The sequence below is a fragment of the Lutra lutra genome, chromosome X (assembly GCF_902655055.1).
Source record: "Lutra lutra chromosome X, mLutLut1.2, whole genome shotgun sequence".
Taxonomy (NCBI): domain Eukaryota; kingdom Metazoa; phylum Chordata; class Mammalia; order Carnivora; family Mustelidae; genus Lutra; species Lutra lutra.
In genome coordinates this window covers 8,320,706-8,345,192 of record NC_062296.1, presented here as the reverse complement: position 1 = coordinate 8,345,192, position 24,487 = coordinate 8,320,706, and the positions used below count along the sequence as shown (strand labels likewise).

General features: G+C 36.9%; 1 long non-coding RNA gene across 2 annotated transcripts in view; it reads right to left on the bottom strand.

The window, feature by feature from the left end:
- LOC125092279 (uncharacterized) overlaps positions 1-24,487 on the bottom strand; it is a 50,534-nt gene that overhangs the window by 5,170 nt on the left and 20,877 nt on the right. Inside the window, exon 3 of one of the 2 annotated variants that reach the window (XR_007124857.1) lies at positions 23,890-24,128. The exons of the other annotated variant lie outside the window; for it this stretch is intronic. This is a non-coding gene — a long non-coding RNA (uncharacterized LOC125092279). Of the gene's footprint in view, positions 1-23,889; positions 24,129-24,487 lie in introns of those variants that run through there. 2 annotated transcript variants of the gene reach the window in all.

Genomic DNA, 24,487 nt, shown 5'->3' with positions numbered 1-24,487 from the left:
GGGGATGAGAGTCATTCTATTGCCATCTTTGGAAAATGCGTTCTCCCACGATAAGGATAAAGGACTAAAAACTTAAACCCTATGCCCTATTTGTGTACACATAAAACATTTGCAACACTAACCATAAATAAAAATTAATATCTTCTAAATAGTTAGAAGCAGGGCAGGGAACATTTTCTGATCATTATAACTGAACAATAATACTTCTTGATTACCAAACTAAGAAAGCAAATATTTATCCCCCCCAGAAAATTCAATGCAATAAAAAAGATTAAATCCTTTATGAAATAACCTGATTCACAGAACAAATCACAACTCAAATGTTGGAATCTCAGGAAATAACAATGAAAATGTTATATATAGGAAACTTTAAGATCCAGCTCAATCAGAGCTCAGAGGTAAATTCATACAGAAATATTTATTGGGTCGGATAGGCTGACAACTATAACAACTGTGCACACCTGTAATGGCCCAAACAACAACGGAAGTGTACGTATCTCTTCCATTAAAGTACAGCACTGATGAACCGCTCATAGGGCTGTCCTCCTCCACATAGTCATTTGGAGTCTCTGGCTAATAGAGGTTCTGCTATATTGAATTTCTGGCTTTCAAGGTTTTCCTAGGTGTCATCCACATCCACACAGAAGAGCAGAAAGGAATGGATGGGGGGTTTTCTTTTTTAAGGTGCACAACTCATTTTGGCTTACATTCAATCACGTAGCTACACAGAACTGTGCCTGTAGGGAAGATGAGCTAAAAGAGCAGAGTCAACATTTATGAAAGCGATCTTTTTGTTAACAAGTGTTTATTGAATGCCTAATATTTACTGGGACTTGTGCTAGGAATCCAGGCTTTAGTGATGGATATAAATAAGACACACCACATTCTCATTAATCTTAGAGTCTAATGAGAAAACAAGTAATTATAATAATATATGAGCTATAATATATTCATACAATGGAATATTTCCATCAGGAGAAGTAAATGGATTAGAGAAGTAAATGTGTATACATCTTAAAAGCATATTGCATAGTGAAAAACAAGTTGCATAAGGTTATATTTTACATGATATATTAAATATGTATTATTTAGGAATCTTACATATTAGTGAACTAATTAAGACATGTGTGTGAGTGACAAATACCAAATTCAGGATAGTGGTCAGCACGGAGAAGGTGAAAGAGTATAATCTGAAGAAAGGTCAGTAGACTCGCATTTGTAATGCTTTATTCTTTTTTATTTTTATTTTGAACAAGTAAAAATTGTATGTATTTAAGGTACATAGCATGATATTCTGGTATATGTATACACTAACATAATTACCAGAATCAAACTAATGAACAGATCCATCTCCTCTTACAGTTACCATTTGTGTGTGTGTGTGTGTGTGTGTGCGTGCATATATGGTGAGAACACGTGAGATCTCAGCAAATTTCAAGTATCTATTATTAACTACAGTTACTATTACCTATAGTTACATATTGTGAATTAGTTTCCTAGAATTTATTCATCTTATTGCTAAAAGTTTATACCATTCAATCAGTATCTTCCCTTTTCTCCAGCCACCATCCCCAGTCTCTGGTAACCACCATTCTTTTTTTTTTTTTAAGATTTTATTTATCTATTTGAGAGACAGAGAGTGGAGCAGGGGGAGGAGAGGAAGGGGAGGGAGAGGGACAAGCAGACTCTGTACTGAGTGCAAAGCCTGACATGGGCCAATCCCAGGACCTGGAGACCAAGACCTGAGCTGAAACCAAGAGCAAGAGACTAAAATGACAGCCATTCAGGTCCCCCTGGTAACCACCATTCTATTTGTTATTATGAGTTAGAGTTGTTTTGGGTTTTCTTTTAATACTTTGTCTTTTACTATGGTCATGGGAATGCAAGTATTCATAATATTATACCTTTCATGTTTTGTATGTCTGAAATTTTTGTAATAAAACTTCAAAATAAAACCAGAATCCTATGCATATATTCAGTAGTAAATCATATGCAAGTGCTTTTGTCATAGTCATCAGAAAATATTTATGGAAAGCTTTTTAAAAAGACTGTGGGGAAGATACCACATTCATTATTCACTGGTACAAAGAGTGATTGTATTATGGACAGGAATGGAATGTTCAGTGATTGAATCCGTGACTCTCATGAGCATCTCCTGGACAAGAAGTAAGTTCCTTATATGGCCAGTCCAACCATCTCTGCATCTGCCTGTTCAGATTTAACATGTCCCTCAATTCCACTGACAAATTAGTAAAGGTTTCCCCATGGCTGGACCACGGTGGGACTTTCTGCTAACAGATAGCCATCACTTCTGGTGCTGGCCTTGGGGATCTAGGATTGATCTAGAGGCTGAGCAACCATAAGTCACCACCAGGTTTGTTTGTTTTTTTCTAGAATTATTTATCGAGTAAAACGTAGGTTGACTGCCCCAAAATTCATTCTGGAGAATTCTTAATAGCAACTAATGCAAATAGCACCATTGGGTCATGCTGTTTGAATCCCTGATGAGCAAATAGAAAAACCAAAGATGTGCTGACCCCCCAGGGTTTCTCTTTTCTCCTGTATGCAAAGCTTTTTTTCTCTTGATCCCTGCTTAATGGTCTGGTCTCAAAGTTTGGATAAGAAAACCATTAGCCTGGTATGTTGAGTTGAGAGACCTCTCTAATCTTCCTTAGAATGTAATGTTGGCTTCCAACACCACTTATCAATTATTTTTATTTAGTAAAGGTAGTTCAAGAGGTGTTTTGGAGAGTCCTTAAGTTTCTGGGTTCTCTCAATTCCACCAGCTCCTCCCAGATAACCCTATTCAAACCACTATAGTGCATGATTACCTAACCAGCATACCTATATTAATTTTAGAAATAGGCTTCAGCAGAAAACTGCTGTTTCAGTCCAGCAAAATTCATGATTATAGAAATTTCAGCAGTCTCAATAACACTGGCTAAAGTCAGAAAGGACCTCCTTGATAAAGGTTTCCTATCTTTAATTCTAGATTTTCATGTGAACAACCATTGGTTGCAGCACTTTTATTTAACATTTTTTATCTTTCCAGTGCCCTGGGAAGAAATTTATCGCATGCTCAAAGTGAGTAATATGAAAATAAATTGGTAAAGGGACTATTCATACAGGTGTGTTCAGGGTTTATGAAAACCAATGACAGAGAATGTGGTATCTAAGGACTAACACCAACAGGTAGCTCTTATGACCCTTATACCTAACAGTACAATGGGAGGGACCAATTAATGAAACCCTAGTAGATAGATGTATGAAGAAGGCTGCTGGGCAGGAGCTATGGGCTTCCACAGATGGACTCAACCATGGTGACCCAAAAGAGTGAGAAACATGGATATAAGAGCCCTGCCTTCATTTCTCTCCTTCTGTCCATGTTGTGTCAGATCACAACCAGACACCAAAGGTCAAGGGAAATCACTGGTGCAATGAATCCATATAGGTCAGCCTACCATGGCATAGAGCTGGGTAGGGCAGGGTGAAGGGTAGTACTTAAAGGGACAAATGTAAGATATCCAGCGTGCCTCGCTCTTATAGTTTTTCTTATAGTTTATTTTTAAGACTTAATTTTTAGAGTAGTTTTAGATTTACTGTAAAACTGAGGGGAAGTTACAGAAATTTCCCATATACCCCTGCCCAGAAAAGACATAGCTTCTCCCATTAACAACATCCCCCACTGGAGTGGGACATTTGTTACAACTGATGAGCCTACCTTGACATATCACAAATATTCAGTGAATAATGACCGTTGTGTCTTCCCCATACTCTTTAAACCCATAGTTAAATTTAGGGTTCACTTACAGTGTTGTACATTCTATGGATCTGGATAAAGGTATAATGATATTTATCCATAATTATAGTGTCATACAGAGTATTTTAACTGCCCTAAAAATCCTGTGTTCTCCACCTATTCATCCCTTCCCTCTACCCCAATCCCTGGCAAACACTGATCTTTTTATCATCCCTGTAGTATTGCCTTTTCCAGAACGTCATATAGTTGGAACCATAGAGTATGGAGGCTTTACAGATTGACTTTTTCCCTTTAAGGTTCTTCCAGGTCTTTCATGGCTTGATAGCACCTTTAGTTTTAGCACTGAATTATTCTTGTAGTTTCTTACTGAAGAACACAAGAATAGGTTACACACTCTGATACAATGGCAGTTTCCTAGAACTCTCTCTTAAGCTTAAGCCACATTGGTTACATATGGTGCATCTTATACTGCGATTCACCCAAAACTGCTCAATAGTGGTCATAATATTTATCTATTTGATATATTCTCCCCTAATATAAGTTAACATTATAATATATTGAAATGAACTCTAGACTCAGGTTTTTTTTTAAAGATTTTATTTATTTGACAGAAAGAGGGATCACAAGTAGGCAGAGAAGCAGGCAGAGAGAGGGGGAAGCAGGCTTTCCGCTGAGCAGAGAGCCGGATGTGGGGCTCGATCCCAGGACCATGGGATCATGACCCTAGCTGAAGGCAGAGGCTTTAACCCACTGAGCCACCCAGGCGCCCCTAGACTCAGGTTCTTAAATCTTGTTTTGAATCACTACTCTATGACTTACAAGCCATGTGTTATTCGATAAGTCACTAAGTTCTCTGAACCTCAATACTATGATCTCTAAAATTGGCTTTAATAATACCTGCTCTGACTACCCACTGGGTTTTCATGGCAAACAGGCTGTAAATAAAAGATACATGAATAAAATGAGATTATGTATGTGAAAGTTCCTTCAGAAAATATAACTCAAGGCAATTTTAAGTTGTTTGCATTGTTTAAAGAGCAATTTCTTCCATTCTTTTTCTTACTTCTCAAGTTAAAGGCATAGATCATTAACTTTTAGTCCTTCATTCTTTTAAATATAGGATTAAATGCTACATATTTCATTTTAAGTATGACAGTAGAATCCCATGAGTTCTGATATGATTATTTTCACTACCACTCAGTTCTAAATGTTTCTTGATTTCCATTTTTATGTGTTCTTTGTTTCATGAGTTTTTGTAGATATGGCCTTTTAAAATTCCAAATCTTTGGATTTTTAAAATTTATCTTTTTCTTATTAATGGCCAGAGAATGAGGTCTGTATTTTCTGAAATGTATCAAGGTAGACTGTTACTTTGGCGGCTATCAATGAACTACAATTCCCTTTATTCATTCCCTTCCATAATATCCCTACTATATTAACTCTGGGCTTGTGCATGTGACAATGGAACATTAGCAATTATGATTTAAGTTGGACCTTGATAAGCACTAGCAATTAGGTTTGTCCTCTTGGAACATTCCTTCTGGGAACCCAGCTACCACATTGTGAAAAGACACATGGAAAAGACTTGTGTTTTGGTTATCTGTTGCTGTGTAACAAAACATCCCCAAATTTAATAGCTTAAAACAACAACTTCCTATTTCTCACCATTTTATGAGCTGGCTAGCTGGTCCTTCTGCTTAATGTGGTGATGGCAGCTGGGGCACTATAGCAGCTGGAATGTCCAAAGTGGATTCATTCATATAGTTGGCCGATGTCTAGGAACACAGCTGGAGATGTTGGCCAGGGGCCTTTTTTCTCCCACGTGGGCATTCCCAAAATGTTGCTTGGGCTTCCTCCCAGCTTGGCAGCTGGGTTCCAAGGAGTGTTTCAAAGGGACATGACATTACTTAACAGCAGAGCCAATACTCCAAGGGGAAAGGAGCAAACAGGCAAAGATAACAGTGTATTTAAGAAGCATAAATTAAAAAAAAAAATCTAGCATTCTAGGTACAGATTCCATGAAGGCAAAAGGGAGGCAATAGTATATAGCCTAATAAACCTACTAAAATGGATAATGGAAGATATAAGCAATACAAAAGAAGAACATAAGAAGATGAAAAAAATCCCTTTAAGTAATTTATCATTATTAATAATTATTATTATATTTATTTTTATTTTTGTACACTTTATTATAAATTTATAAACATTAAATTATATTTACTAATAATTATAAATAAATTTATTATTTACTTTAATAATTATTTAGGTGATATAATGTATATAATAATTGAAATTAACTATGCAATACATGAGATAAAGACCAGATAGATAAAACTGAAGAAGAAATTAGGAAATTTATAGAGCAGATTGAAGACATCTCATAGAAGGAAGAAAAAAAAGGAAGTAAGAACTATAAAAGAAAAGCTAAGAAATATGGAAGATGGACATAGTCAGGATATCAGAAAAAAAAACATAGCAGAAAAATTTGAAGCAATAACAGAGATAAATTTGCCCAAAAACTAAAAGAAAGATCTCAGAGTGAAAGTCCCCCTAGGGGGCCAACATGGAAGAATAGGGGAAAAAAATACACCTAGACATACCTAGAGGGGAAAATATTAACAGAAAGTAGAAAATAGAAAAATAAAGGATAAATCTAGTAGTAGGTGAAGCACAAAAATCAAATTGAAAGATTTTTTTCAACAGTAAAACTGGAAGCAGAGAGAGTCAATTATCATAGGGTTTCACTTACTTGTGGAGCATAAGGAATAACACAGAGGACATTGGGAGATGGAGAGGAGAAGTGAATGGGGGGGAATCGAAGGGGAAGACAAACCATGAGAGACTGTGGACTCTGAGAAACAAACTGAGGGTTTTGGAGGGGAAGGGGGTGGGGGGACAGGTGAGCCTGGTGGTGGGTATTAAGGAGGGCATGTATTGCATGGAGCACTGGATGTGTTGCATAAACAATGAATCTTGGAACACTGCATCAAAAACTAATGATGTATTTTACAGTGAATAACATAACAATTAAAAAAACTGGAACTACGAAAACAATGGAATAGAATTTTTGAAGTACAGAAGGACATAACTGCCTTTCAAATATATACTCATAAAAATATCCTTAAATATAGAAGGCCACCAGATTATGCCACATGAGGCCTCACACCATAAAGTTTGTATGACGTGCTTAAATAAGAGACAATAAAGAGGAAGAGATGAACAAAATTAAGGTTATCAAATATCTTGGTAAAATATATTGATATCATTTAAAAATCTAAGACTAAAGAAAAAGAGAACATATATTTGTAGTTACTTGTAATTAAACCTTGTAGATAATATTTACATGATAGAATTTGGGAGTAAGGAAGACCAACAAATGTGTGATCCTAATAAAGTATTTGTCTTATTAAAGAGGTAAGGCAGATAGCATTTTTTTTTAAAAGTAACAAAGGATAAAGATAAAACAAAAATTATGGGACAAACAGAAGTAATAAATTAGTATGATAGAAATAGGTCTAAATATATTTGTAATTAGAATAAATGCAAATAGATTAAACTGGCTACTGAAAACAGATGGACTAATTGTGGGAAAATACAAATATATGCAGTTTACTAGAACTACATCTAAATATAGGGAAAAATTCAACGTAAAGTGATGGAAAAAGACCTGTGAAACAACTATAAATTCTAAGAAAGTTATAGCTTGCTTAGCTATATTAATATGTAGCTATATTAATATCAGAGAAAATAGGCATTAACACACATGCACAAAACCATTACTTAGGGATGGTAAAGGTCACCACATTATAAACGTCTACATTCAAGATCAAACATGGTTAAATGTGTAGGCACCTACTAAAACAGCCTTAAAATTCATGAAGTAGAATTTGTAGAACTCCCAAAAGTTGAAGGAAACCATTTTCCTTTTGAAAATTCCAACACAGCTCTCAATTCATAGCTGAATCAGGGAAAAGGGTATATAAGAGATGAATATGACTAACAAGCTTCACCTAATGAGTATTCAGATACTGTATAATGGATATTGGGATACTGCATAGTGGAAATTAGGATATCTATATGTATATATATAGGTAGTCAATGGATAATAGATGATAGTCTTCCAGCTGTTAGAAAATCCACATTTTCGCTGCACACATGGAACATTAAACTTGTACCAAGCCATGCCATACAGAAAGCCTCAATAAACTTCAAAGACCGGGTGTCATACAAACTATGATCTCAGATTTTACTTCAGTTACATTAGAATTTAATTAAAAAATACACTTACCATATTTGGACAATAAAATATATACTACCAACTAACTCATGGGTTAATAAATTTTAAAAAAGCATTTCAAATATAAATCCCTATTTTCTGAGATCCAGTTTTCCTGTTGTCATATGACCTTTTACATACAAGCTTTTTCCTAATGAAGAGAAGAAAATTACCCCCAAACAACTAATTGCTATGAATTTCTGTTCTCTCTCTTCATTTTGTTCCCTGAGGAATTCCTTAATTTTATTGTGAGTTCAGATATTAATTTAAAATGATGTCTTATTTTATCCAGCATCTCTTGGTGGGTTTTGGGGTGGATTTCTGTTTAGCTGAAGGGTTTTCAGAATATCTAGTCCGTCATATTGCTGGAACTTGAAGTCTGTACTCTCTTTTACTCAGTCATATAAATCCATCTACCTTATTTCCTTCAAACCTAAATTAGTAGATATAATGCCTTCACTAAAGATTATTTATCAGATATGATCTCTCTAATTATAAAAGCATACAACACTCTAAAATATGTATCATTAAGATTCTAAAATGGAAATTGAAAGATAGATGTTGGAACCAATTGAGAAAATAACCAGCATTTTTCTAGGCATAACCATATGATGCTCAGTAATTCACATCTGATCTATTTCCTGCTTTCCTGATATTTTCTAGATTTTGATATATATTATGTGCAATTCCTACCTCTGGCATAGTTAGAAACATAAACCAATTGGGATTTTCACTGCTATGACTGTGAATCAAATTACTTTGTCATTTGGACCAGAAAGTGAACAATAAACTCAGTGACAGTTAAGAAAACCAAAGACTTGACAGGTAACCAAACCGGCTCTGCCCCTCAGCATATGGAGATGGCGTCAGAGGTCATAAATGTCAAAGCGTCCTGCCCAGGATGTGGACGTAAACACAGGCTTAACCTTGAAACTGGTGTCAAGGACAGTTTTCTGATCTTTATGGTGTGATATGTCTTCTTTATTTGAGGAAGCACCTTTCAGAGTTACCAAAACAAGGAGAATTCACCTGTGCTAATAACAACCCCGGAGTTACATTTTCACTCATTTTTTTCTTATTTGAATCTAAGTTACCCAGCAAATTGCCTCTGGAGCAAAAACAATTCAGTAATTTCTTTCTATATTTCCCTGTCTCATCCAGGGAGCCCATGGTTTTCTCGTGTGTACTCTGTATCTTCCCAGTGGCTCTTCTCACATCCTTGTGTTGATAGACTGATGGCTGAGCTGTAGCTTATGAGTATAAAACAAGAAATTGCCCCTGCTTTTTACCTGACAGAGTCCTGTTAAGAGTGATATTAAAGAAACAAAAAGTGATTTTAAAACGTCAGCAAAATAGGGCGCCTGGGTGGCTCAGTTGTTTGAGTGACTGCCTTCAGCTCGGGTGATGATCCTGGAATCCCAGAATTGAGTCCGGCATAGGGCTCCCTGCTCAGGAGGGGGTCTGCTTCTGCCTCTGACCCTCCCCCTCTCCTGCTCACTCTCTCTCAGATAAATAAATAATATCTTTAAAAAAATTTTAAAATCGGGTGCCTGGGTGGCTCAGTGGGTTAAGCTTCTGCCTTTGGCACGGGTCATGATCTCAGGGTCCTGGGATCAAGCCCCACATCGGGCTCTCTGCTCAGCGGGGAGCCTGCTTCCCCCTCTCCCTCTGCCTGCCTCTCTGCCTACTTGTGATCTCTCTCTCTCTCTCTTTCTCTCTCTGTCAAATAAATAAATAAAATCTTTTTTAAAAATTTAAAAAAATTTGGGGCACCTGGGTGGCTCAGTGGGTTAAAGCCTCTGCCTTCGGCTCAGATCATGATCTCCGGGTCCTGGGATCGAGCCCCGCATCGGATTCTCTGCTCAGTGGGGAGCCTGCTTCCTCCTCTCTGTCTGCCTCTCTGCTTGTGATCTCTTTCTGTCAAATAAATAAATAAAATCTTTTTTAAAAAATTTAAAACTTCAGCAAAATAGAACAATTCTGGAGCTTTTACCCTTGGATATGGTGTGTAATATGTGGTTAAGAGACTTTAAACAAATACCCAGAGTTTCTCCTTCATAAAATGTGTTCTTTACGATGCTGACTTGAAAGAAGTCATCATAGAATTATCTATTATTTCCAAGTTATTGAATTTTTTTAAAATGCCAACGACAACCTCATGTATCTTATTTAACGTTCTCATGTGTGTAGGTAGGCAATGCAAAAGGTCAATTTAATTTTACTAAAGTTATCTAGCACAAAACATCCCATAGTGTCATTTCCCACTAATGAAGCACTCTAGCCTAACTGGCCCATAGATTCCTTTCATCAGTTACCAAAATACTCTCCCTATCCCTTGTCCCTGTATTAGCCTCTCAGTTCTTAGTAGCAGCAAATCTGCTCTTCTTATCTCTAATCTTCCATGGTGTGTAGTCTTTCTTTAAATGCAGGTGTTTGTTAAGTGTTGAATTAAATTAAGCATGCTTAAAATTCTACTTGACAACGTTTATTTTTGTTTCATAGAGAATAAAATTGCCACACATTAGTTCCATAGATCGAACTAATTCATATTTCATCTTTTATGTTCTTATTCTTCTGTTCTCTTTTCTTTATGAACACGAAGCTGAAACTTCAGGCAGGTCTGAAGCCTACGTCCAATGAGGTAGTGCCTGTAACTGGCTTCTGATTTCATCCAGGCCCCTATGTCTTGTACTAGCTCTCTTACTTACAAGGCAAGTGAGTGGACATGAACATTCATGGACAAGGCGCATTAATGCCCTAATGCAATTGATTTACACATGGTTGCATCAAGCCAGCAGGCTGGCATGGAAATCAGAATTTCTTCATGCCTCTCAGAACAATTAGAAGTTGCCACAGGGGAATAAGACCTCTCTCAAACAACAACAGAAAGATGATGGGGAGGGTGCTTAGGCTTGTCTTCTTGGAAGACTTGACGGAATCCTAATCCTGATCACACAATATCACTGACAATTGTGTGGCCTTGTGTGGGGCCAGAAGAGCTGCACCTCCAACTGGAAAAATGCTGCTCCATCTCTTTCTGTACGTAGCCATTTTAGGTCAGTTCATTTGTTGTAGCTTTTACTTATATTAAAGGAACTTGTATCATGTGTATCTGGATTAATATTACTGCCAGCCTTATGACACCTGTCTTAGCTCTTCTCTATAATTTAAAAGCATGATTATTGAAATGAGTGGTAGTTTTATACTGAAACCCCATAACTCACAAAAACAGATGGCTGCTGTCATTTTTTTTAACTCTTTAGAAATTTGTTTTCCAAAATTACATTTCCTCTAATTACTTTTGCTTTAATTTTCTTATTTTCTAGAGCATCTTAATGATACTTCCATTGCCACTTAATAACTGTATGACCTTGGGTATGTTAGTCTCCTGTAAACCTCTTTTATCATCTATAAAATTGAAACAATGGCACATATTGGTGGTGAGACACATAGTCTGAGTTTTAGGGAAAGGATATTCAGATATTTCCGGAAAAGGGTCTACTATCAGATCCTCTGATAGGGAATATGAAATCTAAAAAAGACTTTCAGGAGACTAATTAGGTGACTCTTGTAATATTTTAGGACAGATGTGATATCTGACAGTTCAGATAAGGGTCTGAACTAAGGTAATAATGGCTGTAGGGATGGAGACGAAGGGTCAGATTTAAGACATATGGCATAAATGTCATAGTTGTAGTTGGGAACAAAAGGGAGAAAAATCTAGGATCACTGCCAAATTTCTGACTTGGGCCACTAGATGGATGATAGAAGATTGTCTAAGACAGAGAACATTATGGAAGGAGAAATTTTTTCAGTATCTAATATTTATTGAATTATCTGTCAGACCTTAAGTGCTTTTATGGGGAATATCTCATTTAACATATACAACTTTCTTACTTTAGTGACATAATTATCCTCAATTTCAAATTTAAAAAACTAAGACTTAGAGAGGTTAAATATCTTGCCCACATCAGAAGGCAAATGAGTTGTGTAGCCAAGCACAGAAATTACATCTGCCCAATTCTAAAGTAAATGCTCTTAACCATTACTAGTACAGCATGTCCCAGCTCAATCAATGGTGGATACTGCCTTTATTTATTTTTGAATGTGTCCAGATTTCCTATTATAAAGCTAGCACATACTTACTCTTCTTGTTGGATAGTCTTTACATCTTTATTAAAGAAATTTTCTAAGATTGTGATCGCAAAATATACAAACATTAAATTCTATTTTCCTTACTGAATGTGTTTGAATTAATGTAATTACATTTCACAGACGTGTCCTCTGATGTACAAAAAGTAATATTGTTTGTAACTGAAGGTTCCATTGGGATTCAGTGGTAGTAAAACTATTAAGGTGATTCAAAATAAACTTTGTCACTTCCAGCTTATACCTTAGTTTCTTTTGCATAATCAGTTCAGGAATTTCCCCTTTCCCTTGCCCCTTCCCTTCTCCCTAGGAGGATGGAAGGTATTTTTGTCTTGAAATCAGAGGGGGCTAGGCCATCTGGTCTACAATAATCAGGAGTCTACACTGGCTTCCTCTGAGATATACTGCATATTCTTCTGTCGATTTCATTGTAATTTACTCCCTAATGCTGATGGTTGTGGTCCTGCCATGATCTCTAGTCACTGAACCCTGGGGATCTACCCTGGGACCTTGAGTGTCTTCAGATAAGTATGTGAGGCAGGCTCAGACACATTGGCCTGAGCCTACACTCAGCCATGGCTACTCTACAACTCTGGCTTCTGTTAGTAGCTCTCCTTGACCCAAGTACTACAGTCTGTGCTGGCAAAGCACTGTTACCATCTGCCTTCATTCTCACTCTACATGTTATGAGTTCAGTTTGAAATTTGCAGTTTGCTGTACTTGTGGGAAAGTCAAGAAGAGTTGGTTAGTGAGCTATTGGAAATACCATTCTGGAACTCAGGAGAGAATTCTGGGATTGAGATGGTTCTTACAGAAGCATCAATAATCCATGGTGGTTTCAGACAGAGAATCTGATAATATCACCCAGAAGCCATATATGAAGTTATGAAAATGGAAGCAATAACCATGAGCCACAGTTCTACTGAAAATGTATGTACAGGAAGCAGAGTCATTGAGACAGATACATATCTGTCTGAGGTCGCTGTCAAATATTATACTCTGATATTTCAAAGAGGCCAAATAATGGTGTCTAACAAACTAGAGAAATTTTTAACAGGGATGGTTTGTATTTCCATTTAAAAAGCCCATTGTACACAGGTATAGGAGAAGGGAAGTCTGGTTTGATACAATTTGGTGATGAAAAGACCCAGCGGGATTAGGGTTAGTTGACCTAATCTCAATGTCTGGGGTAAAATATAATCTATTTGATCAAAACTTATTTTTCAAAATGGCTTTCTTACTTCCCTCTGTCTTGCAAGGCCATTTCTCTTAAAATAAGCAGTCAGCTCTTTTCTGGCTCTGACGGATACAAAGTGCGTATCACTTCGTGTGCTTTTTGCCAGCTTCTGCTTTAGGATTCCTGTAACCCTCATTTCATAGTAACAGTATCCTCCAGTGTCTCAAATTTTCCTCGCTTCATAGTGAAATAACTTGGCTAATGTACCCTATGCCATTATCTCTCTTAGCCATGTTAGTTCTTTTTTATCCTCAAAAGTCATTCTAATTCAGCACTGACTTCATTATACCAGGACCCCTGTGCCTCAACAACTTTAATCTAATAGCTTATTTGTCAAGCTGGGATGAATGTCTCAAACTGATACACTTCCTTGGCCTGCTACTGAGCTCTGGCTGGGCTGGCTTGCCAATATTTGAGTCTTTCACTCAACATGTTCCTGGGCAATTGAAAAAAAAATGTATTAATGAGCCCATTACAGATCAAAGACATCAAAAGTTGGAGCCTTGGGAAGTTGATCATTATCCCTTTGTAAACCCACCCCAAACTTGTCTCTCAATTAGCCTCTTTAGATCATTTTACTTTCACAGTTGCTCCCAGTAATATCATCTTTTTGTCCTCTCTACACTTATTGACCTGATCCTGACAATCTGGACTTTCTCATTTATTTATTTCTAGTAATTCTCAGAAATCATTGTCTGCATCTTTTGTCTGTAATCTCTGAAAACTTTATTAAATTGTGGATATATTTGTTTTTGTAAATTTACTACTGCTACTATAATGATTACTACCACTGCAGCAGTAATCTTCACTCACCTCAGCTAGAGCAGCAGCTCTTACTCATTACCTTGGTACTGTGGTTGCTAAAGGTCCTTTAACATATGTTTGCTTCTGAAATATGTAACTTCTTTTCTTTTTTCTTTTTCTAAAGATTTTATGTTTAGGTAATCTCTACACCCAACATGGGGCTCAAACTCACAATCCCAAGATCAAGAGTCACATGCTCCACTTACTGAGCCAGATAGGCACCCTTGTAACATCTTTTCTCTATCAATATTTTAATTCATGTAGGGGTGCCTGGGTGGCTCAGATGGTTGAGTGTCCAACTTGATTTTGGCTCAGATCATGATCTCAGGGTTGTGAGATTGAGCCCTATGTCAGGCTCAGTGCTGAGTGTGGAGTCTGCTTGAGATTCTTTCTTTCTCTCTTCCTCTGTCCCTCCCATACCTGTTTCCAAAAAAGATTTTAAATTCATGTAAATCGTATTGTGTATAAATTCTATCATCTTCATTCTGTCACTCAACTATACAATTTTTTAATGATTTTATTTATTTATTTATTCATGAGAGATAGAAGGGGGCAGGGGAAGAGGCAGAGGGAGAAAGAGACTCCCCACTGAGCAGGGAGCCCGATGCACGGCTTGATCTGAGGACCTGGGATCATGACCTGAGCCAAAGGCAGACTCTTAAACAACTGAGCCACCTATAGTTGAGGTGCCCCTCAACTATACAATATTTAAAGATATCCATATTGATATGTTTACCTAGTCCATTGCTTCTCACTACTCCATAGTATTGCATAGTACCTATCCATCACATTTTGCTGTTTCTTTTACCAAAAAAATGATGAATTAATGTTATGTTTTTGCTTCTTTTTACAATAAACCTTATTGGAAGAGAGGGCTATACTCATTGTCTTCACTTCTTCATCTCTCATTCTCTCTTAAATAGAATAATCACTCTCGTCATCAACACTATACTGTAACACTACACTATAAACACATTTGTCAAGGTTGCCAATGAATTCTGAGTTGCCAAATCCAGTTGTCATTTTTTAGTTGTCATCTTACTGGACCTTCCGGCTGCCTGATCTGTCTTACCTCTTCAACCTCATACTCCACCACTTTCCAATTCATTCACAGAATTCCAACTACATGTCCTGAATTGTTGTTACTCAAACACATTAATCCTGATTCAATATCATTTTTACTTTAGCTGGTTGTTCTGCTTGAGACCCGCTATCTCCATACAGATAAACCACTCATTTCCTCCACTAAGTAGCATCTGATAAGGGAAGCCCTGTTGCTGTCATTTTCTCTTCCCTTATCCTACTTTGTTAATTCAGAAACTTAGTATTATGTGAAATCTCATTATATCATTACTTATTTATTTTATTTATTGTTTCTCTCCCCTCACTAGAATGTAAGGCGCCTGAGGGCAGGGATTTTTTCTATTTCTTTCACTGCTATATTTCCATTGTATAGCACAATGCTTGGTTCACGGTAGATTTTGAATAAATTTTAGTTGAATTAATAACTGAATCATATCACATGAAATACTCTTATAGTTTCTGTAAGAAACACAATTTGCTCATTCTTTTGTTTGCTATTTTACTAGTGTTAGTAGAAAAGAGGCAAACCAGACAATTGAATTATGATTGGCTGTTACTGTAGCCAATCATTTCTGCCTGAGGAGAAATCATTTTATGGGTCCCTTCAAAATAAGCAATGAGTTAGAAATTACAGGAATCAAGACATTTAAACTCATTAAATATTTTTCTTCTCCTTTATCTTCTACCTTAAATGATATTAAACAGCATTAGATGTTATACTATTATTCAGATGGTTGGGGCCCTTTCCTTGTGAGATTTTTCTATTTTCCTATTGTCTATATAGTTCTATGCTTCCTACAAAGAGTGGAGAGATGGGTGAGAGACACAGAAGGTTTGGTTCCTGAAATTTCTATCTCATTGCTTATTTTGAAGGGATCAGAATTAGGTCTAACCAAAGAAGAGCATCACCTTTGAATTTGGTAAGTGCATAAAAGAATTATAAGCGTGTAAATGACCATAAAATTTTCACTAGATAGTAAATGTAATGAAAATTTTACAGAAATAAAAATATAGCTCTTCCTCCTATGAAAACCTCTAATCTTGAAAACAATTTACAAGCAATATATTTGCCTCAAAAATAATAGCCTTATTGTATATGTCAAATTATAAACCCAAAGAAGAAACTAGCTATTTCATAAATACGTAATTTTGTCCTTTAACAGATAGTATTGCTCCTCTGTAAAGAAATAACAATCAGTGCATTATCAATTATTTAGAGGACAAGATGGCCAGACTGACCTCTATTCTAGAAGACCTACTAAACCATATCTGGAAAACACAAACTAGTAATTATGTCACTTGGTATTGCCGTTTGCACTCTAAAATTAAGCTGTCTTGTTGTTTCAGCCTTTGTTATACTAAATGTCATTTGTTCTTGAAACAGATGGGCCCCGGCTAATTAAGAAAACTGCTCCAGTTCATTAAAGAAATAGCAAACAACCAAATGAAGTGTCAGTTCTTAGGGTCACTCAATGTGCAAAAGCTTGATCACATTACTCATTTGTTCCCTCTTTCTCTGAAACATTGACTAACTTAATGATTAAGTATTGTAATTGCAAAACCACAGCATACCAAAAGGTTTAAGTATGTGCAGTATTATTTGGGGGGTGAATATTTCATATTTTTAGACCCTTAAAAAGATAATTTATAGAAGTATTATCCTTATACTGGGAAGAGACCTTAGGCATCTTTTAGTTCAATGTCTTTCACTCATTCAAATGTTCATTACTTATTGGACTCCTTCTACTTGCTGAATTTGTGCTAAATGCTCATGATGCAGATATTAATAAGACTATCCTTTTCCTCAAGCTTTCAAAGTCTATTTGGGGACAGAGATATATGCAAAGTACTCAAAACAGGTTATTTTGTTGTTTAAATGTATAAGAAATTTTATCGGTGCAGAAAGAAACACTTAGCTCTAATGTTGTATAGAATGGTTAGGTAAGGTTTTTGTGGAAGAGATAATGTTGCAGGTATACAGGAAAGCTCCTAATTTTTGTGTTTTTCTTGCTGCTACCTTGAATGTCATTTTATTGATCTCTCCCACTAGTTCTAATTGTTTGTTAGTATATTCACATCTATTTTCTATGCAGATGAAAATATTACCTATAATGATGATAACTTCATACCTTCCTTTCATATTTATCACTCATTTTTTATTTTATAGTATTGGCTAAGATACTCAGAACTTCAATGTGCTCTGGGGTGCCTGGGTGGTACAGTTGGTTAAGCATCTGACTCTTGGTTTAGGCTCAGGTCATGATCGTGGAGTCATGGGACTGAGCCCCACATTGGCTTCCACGCTTAACAGGGGGTCTGCTTCAGGATTCTCTCTCTCTCTCCGCCCCTCCCCCTGAATGCTCTCTTTTTCTAAAATAAATAAATCTTTTCAAAAAATAACTTTAACGTGTTCTGTGTTCTAATCTGTTTGATAATGAATAAAAATTTTATTAGTTCAATTCCAGTTAGGTTATAGGAAGTCAAAAGATATTGTCCTTCTTACCCTATCAATTAGAAAAACCTAGATAATATGCAAAGTCATAAGTTTTAAAAACCCATGAAAGAGCTGGAAATGTCTCAGAGAACAAAATACATAGACTTCAAACCCTTTCTAGGCGATATGATAACTGTTGCTGCTTCCATCCATGACAAAGTGGGAAGAGGTAGAAAAAATACCTTATATATGGGGGTTAGGAGAAAAGAGCAAAACTTTTAATAAACACTTAATGGTTACAGGCGACCTGGAGTTATAGAATAGAATTTATTTTATTCATTCATTCATTCATTCATTCATTTATTCATTTTGAGAGAGAGAGTGTGTGTGCATGAGTCAGGGGGTGGGGTGCAGAGAGAAAGGGAGAGAGGCTCTTAAGCTGGCTCCACACTCAGCATAGGGCCTGACACAGGGTTCGATCTCATGACCCTGAGATCATGACCTGAACTGAATCAAGAGTTGGATGCTTAACAGACTGACCCACCCAGGGCCCCCAGAATAGACTTCCTTTTTTTTTTTTAGACTTCTTAAGAGCTCCCACCTCCAAGCAAGTCTATATCTGCCTGCCAACTCTTTTTTATGGGTCTTCAACAAGATCACAGGAGTAGTCCAGGAAAGACTGCGTGGAGGCAGGAGAGCTGAGAAAGATAGACCCCCCACTAAGACACACACTGAGCATTCAGTGAAAAGCCAAAGTCTAAAGATATGACAGGAGAGCTGGCTTTTCATCAAGGTCAGTGCAGTGGCCTTCCAAAAGCTTAAGGCAAGGCAACTCAGAAGAGATCACCCAAGGGCCTGAAATCCCAAGACAAGATTGAAGAACAAAGAGAATTCTAAGGAAACCCAGTCATTGTCCGCCAAGCCACTCTGTAAGGCAGAGTGATTTTCCACCATGGATTGGAAAGCTGGTGACTGCAGTATTAACCATAAAGTGTTCCCTAGTGCTTGCTGATACTTTCATATTCTTTGAAGGGAGTTTCTGACCCTACCTTTGAAATATTTGAAATTCATGGTGACATAAATCTAATTGAAATTGAAGAAAAAGCTTACACTCATGTCAACTGTAGATTAGAAAGACTTAATTCCCTACCTCTAATACATTTAGTGACTCAACAGAAGAAGAGATATAATCTCTTCCTGGGAAAAATATTATCTACTTTAGAGTATACTGCATTCTTTTTTTTTTTTGCCATAGGCTCCACACTCTATGCCCACTGTGGACCCCAACATAGGGCTTGAACTTATGGCCTTGAGATCAAGACCAGAGCTGAGATCAAGAGTAAGATGCTAAACCAACTGAGCTACCCAGGCACTTTTCTACTGTGTCCTTTTATATGCAATATCCAGAACACAATAAATTATGAGAAATGTTAAAAGAAATAAGTTAAAACCCATGATCAAGAGAGGAAATAGTCAAAGGGAGCATATGCAGAGATGGTTATAGGTTGAAGTTATCAAGTAGGAGCTTTACAATGTCTATAATAAATGCATAGAAGATTTATTTGAAATGGTGAACAACATACAACAACAGATGAAGAATTTTATGAAAGCGATGGAAAGTATTAAAAAAAAACCCTTCAAAATGAAAATGCTAGGATTGGAAAATACAAAATCAGAAGTGGAGAACTTATCCCATGGAATTAATAACAGACTGGACACAGTATAAGAAACTGTTCAGGATGAAGACAGACTTCTGTAAGAATGATCATAGTGTCATTATTCATATCTGTCAAAAATAGAGAACAACTCAAATGTCAATCAGTTGGGAAATATATAAACAAATTGTGGTATATTAATATTTAAAATTACAACCACGATAAGTAAGAATAAACCATTCCATGTAACATGGATGAATCTCAGAAACATGCTTAGCGAAGCCAGACACCAAACAGTACATAGTGTGTTTTTCCATTTGTATCAAGCCCTTGAGACAAATCTAATTTAGACTGACAGAAATTAGAAAATGGTTGCCTATGGGGATTGATGGGAAAAAAAGACAAGGGAAATTTCTGGGATGAAAGAAATATTCTATATATATTTTCGGGGGGGGTGGGATTATATGTGACTATAAACTTTAACAAGCATTGAACGCTTAAGATCTATACAATTGATTGTATGTAATTTAAACCTCAATCATTAAATATATATTCTTATAGTTGAGGCTATATAACAAAGAAATAACAACATATACTGGCTTACATAAAGCCAAAGTTTATTTTTTCTCATGTAACAGTTCAGTTGTTCTGAACTGGAGGAGATACTCTGCTCAAAGTAGTCACTCAGGGAACAATATTCATATGTTCTTTTTGCTCTGACAGTCCCTAAAGTTGTCTTCAACTGCATGGACAAAGCAAGGTTGCTGCTATGTCTGTGTTCTAGTTCATGAGTAGAAAAAAATAGCCATGGAAGTTTGTTTTCTTTGAGATGATCCAGAAATCAAGCACATGATTTCCACTCCCATTCCAAAAGCTCAATCTCAGTCACATGGCCACTCCTACCTGAACACTTATCATCTAAGAGTTAAGGTAAGACAGCTGAAGGGCATTAGGTAAAAGAAGGTAAAATATAGTCATGTAAAAGAGTGGGAAAGTAAAACTGAATGGGGAAAAATGTATGGCTTTAGATGGCATTGAAGGCCCACTTGAGGTTTGAGATTAGGAATTTCAAGTGAGATTAGCTAACAAATTTGTTCTGTTTCTAGCCATGTTCAGGTCCACCATACACACATGGAATAGCCTGAGAGTTCTGTTCAACCAGAGGTAGATTTGCCGAAGAAGTATAATAAGTTGAGAGAGGAACAAGGCAATTGTGAGTGTGTGCGTGGGAATGATTATAATGATTGTCCACTTTACAGATGAATAGAGTCTCATAGAAGGTGAAGGATGCACCCAATGTCATACACCTACAAATGTGTGGAGCTAGGGGTTGAACCCTGGTTACCTGATGACAATTTCTGTGCTTACTATATTGTAGCACAGAGAATCCTCGCTTTAAGTCAGAGCTGAAAAACACAATTTGATGGATCAAATAACACCTATATAGCAGGGAAGTAGGTGTATAACTCTATGCAATAGTAATCAACTGTTTGGCTTCATGGTTAAGGAGAAAATAGTATTTAGGTGGGAAAATATATGAATGATATAAAATAAACTAAAACAACTCCCTGATGGATATATCCAGGTAAGGTAAATTTATTTAAAATGTACTTTGTTATAATTGAGTGACTAGAGAAGTCCAATTACTTAAGTTTTAAAATGAAGAGACTGAGATCTAGAAACTATAAAGCACAGCCTGAACTAGAGCAAACGTCTTTATATAACACCATGCAATTTCAGAGGGTTTAGATGTAGTCCCCCCTAATGCCAAGATGATTGGACAGGTGACCTCCTGACATTGCCTTTTTTCTTTTAAGACACATTCCCTGATTCTAAAATACCTGCTACAAGATTATACACACTAATATCTAGTAACATTATCATCTTAGCCTCTTTTTTCCCAGATTTAGTGAGGCGTAAATGATAAAAAACATATTTAAGGCATATAATGTGATGATTTGATATCTGTATACATTGTGAAATGCTTACCACAATAAGCCATCCTAGCCTCTTCATGACTCTTTGTATCCTTTATCCTAAAGGCTCATGGAAGCTAAGAATTCACTTTATTAATTTTACTATTTTGAGAAAAACTGAGAAAGACAAATAAGGGATAATGATTTTACCTAAGATTGTAATAGAAAAGGTAGTGAGTTTTCCAGAATCTCCTAAGTAATTTTCTACTGAAGAAATCTGAAGATGAGCTTAAGAACTGTAACTGGTAGGCAGTGCTTATTGAAATTTTTCTTACATTGCTGAATAATTTCACATTACTTAGGCTGTGTCATTATGTATTTCTATCACAATAGGGGAAAAACATTAAACTAATGAATGCCGTGCCTCGTTTGTCAAGATCTGAGTCACTGGCATGAAGCATCTTTCATTGTAAATGCAATTTGGGAGATTCAACCATACTTCTCCTATTTGAAAATACCCAAGTGGTTAGTACTGAGCCATTTTACTAATACATTGAACATTAAAAATAATTTGACATATGGGAAAGCTATTCGAGACTAGATGATTAAAAAGGATGACTAAACGAGAGGCTGAATGTTTTATTTGTATAGGCCACAGTTTTTCCTTTTGTGAGGAACAGCAGGACTTTTCTGAAAATGGGTACTTTTAGAATGTCATATTGTATAAAATGTTATGAAGAAATCAATTTCCGTTTTCCTAGACACGTCTTTCAAGATGCTGCTTTTACAAGCATCATGTGGGTGTCCTTCATTGTAAACACCTTAGGACATGAAAAAAAATCAATGTACACAGTTTAAGACAATGAGCAATCTGGCTAGTCCATATTTGGAGTGTCAAACTATTGGGGCCAGGAAAATATTCAGGGCAGGGGAGGTTCAAAACAAAACAAAAACAGAAACACTGCATAAAGAAGCAGGTGTCAGACCTCCCTTTTTCCATCCCTGTTTCTGAAATTAGGAACTCCAACTTCCATTAGGAAAAGAGAAGAGAAATTAAGCCTAGGAAAATGGGAAGGAGCATTGGTTTTATAGGATTCGTGCAGTTTTTCTGTTAGATATTGGGTATGAAATTTTGAATACTAGAATACATGCCTCAAACAGAGTTGAGACCTGCCTGGACATCAGTTCACCAAGGTTGGCTGGTCTGGATACAAGTGATCCCTGAGGTCTAAGCGGCCCACTATGCAGGTACTTGCATAAAGAGTCTTTGACGGTAAATGTAATCCTGCCATACTTCTGAGGACTCCCACCTCCTGGTATTCGTGCATTTGTATAATCCCTTGAAGGTGGGCAGAACCTGTGACTTGCTTCTAACCAACAGATTATGGCAAAGGTGATGGGATGTCACAACTGTTACTGTTACATTACGTAAGACTCCATTTTTTTTTAAGATTTTTATTTTATTTATTTGACAGACAGAGATCACAAGTAGGCAGAGAGGCAGGCAGAGAGAGAGAGAGAGAGAGGAAAGCAGGCTCCCCGCTGAACAGAGAGCCCGATGTGGGACTTGATTCCAGGACCCTGAGATCATGACCTGAGCCGAAGGCAGCGGCTTAACCCACTGAGCCACCCAGGCGCCCAAGACTCCATTTTAAAAGACTTCAATGAGACTCCTTGTGGACACGAAGTAAGCAGCCATGTTAAAGAAGCCCTTGTGGGAAAGAACTAGAGTTGGCCTCTAGGATCTAGAGACAGCCTCTAGCTAATAGTAAATATCCAGGGCTCTTAATAGTATAATTTCAAGAAAGTGAATTCTGAAGATTCCCCAGGCAAGACTCCAGATTTCTCAGCTTCAGCAAACATTGTTTGTGCTGCTTTGTGAGACTCTGAAAGAGAGGACCCAATCCTGGTCCACAGAACCCGAAACACCATGTTTGTGCTAATTTCTCAGACAGCAATAGGAAAACTAACATGATGCAATATATGTGTTCCTGGAAAAGCTCACAGTTGGTGAATTAATGCATAGAATATAAAAGTGTACACACAGAGCACAAATAAAAACTAACAAAATCCTGAGAAATTTTTAAAGATAGGGTAAATTACCGACAATAAAAGGACATTATATTAGATATATACTTTAAGTTCACCCAGAAGGGTTAAAGGTAACTTGATGGAAGGCAGTGGAATGGTTAGAACTGCTGAGTTATGTGGACAAAGGTAAAATACACACAGATCCGAGAGAACAGGCTGATAAGCACTTCTAAGCGGAGCAGGTTGTCCAAGCCATTAGGAAGAGCCGGCAGGGAATGGACATCGTGTATAGTGTGTTAATTTCGTAGGGCTGCCATAACAGAGTGCTACAAACATGGAGGCTTAAACAACAGGATTTTATTATCTCTAAGTTCTGAAGGCTAGAAGTCCAAAGCAAGGTGTCACAGCGTTGGTTGTTTCTGAGGACTCTGTGGGATCTAATTCCAGGCCTCTCTCTTTGGCTTGCAGATGGCTGCATTCTCCCTGTGTCTGTTTCTATCATCTTCCCTCTGTGTGTGTGTGTGTGTCCAAATTTCCTCTTTTTATAAGGATATCAGTCATATTGGATTAGGGTCCACCCTAATGACCTTATTTTATTACCGCTATAAAAACTCTGCAAGTAAGTTTCACATTGTAAGCTACTGGGGGTTAAGACTCTAACATATATTTTTTGGGAGGAGGGGACAAAATTTGGCCCATAATACACAGTAATGGACCCCTCTGCAGCTTGCTGGGTTCACTGCTGTGCATTCAGCTGCTGTTACATGGTACAAAATTTCATCCCTGATAGCGGGGGGGAAAGAGCATAAGCCAAATCAACTTCCTCATCATACTGACATTATTACTAATCCCCAATACAGAAATCTACCTTCTCGCAGAACAGTCTAGAAAGCCTCTAAACCTCTTCACTCTCACATAATGACCTTATCTATATATGTGTGTGTACATATACACATGTATGCATAAAATGATGTTTACTCAGTGATCACCACATCCAATTAAATAACTTGCCCAAGGTCAGGCCCAAGGTCAGTAAACGAAAGAGACAGAATTTAAAAATCGGAGGTATGCCTGGCTTCATCAGTCCACACATTACTATGATTACTATGCCCAGAGCTGGGCATAGAGCTTACTTTTTAAAA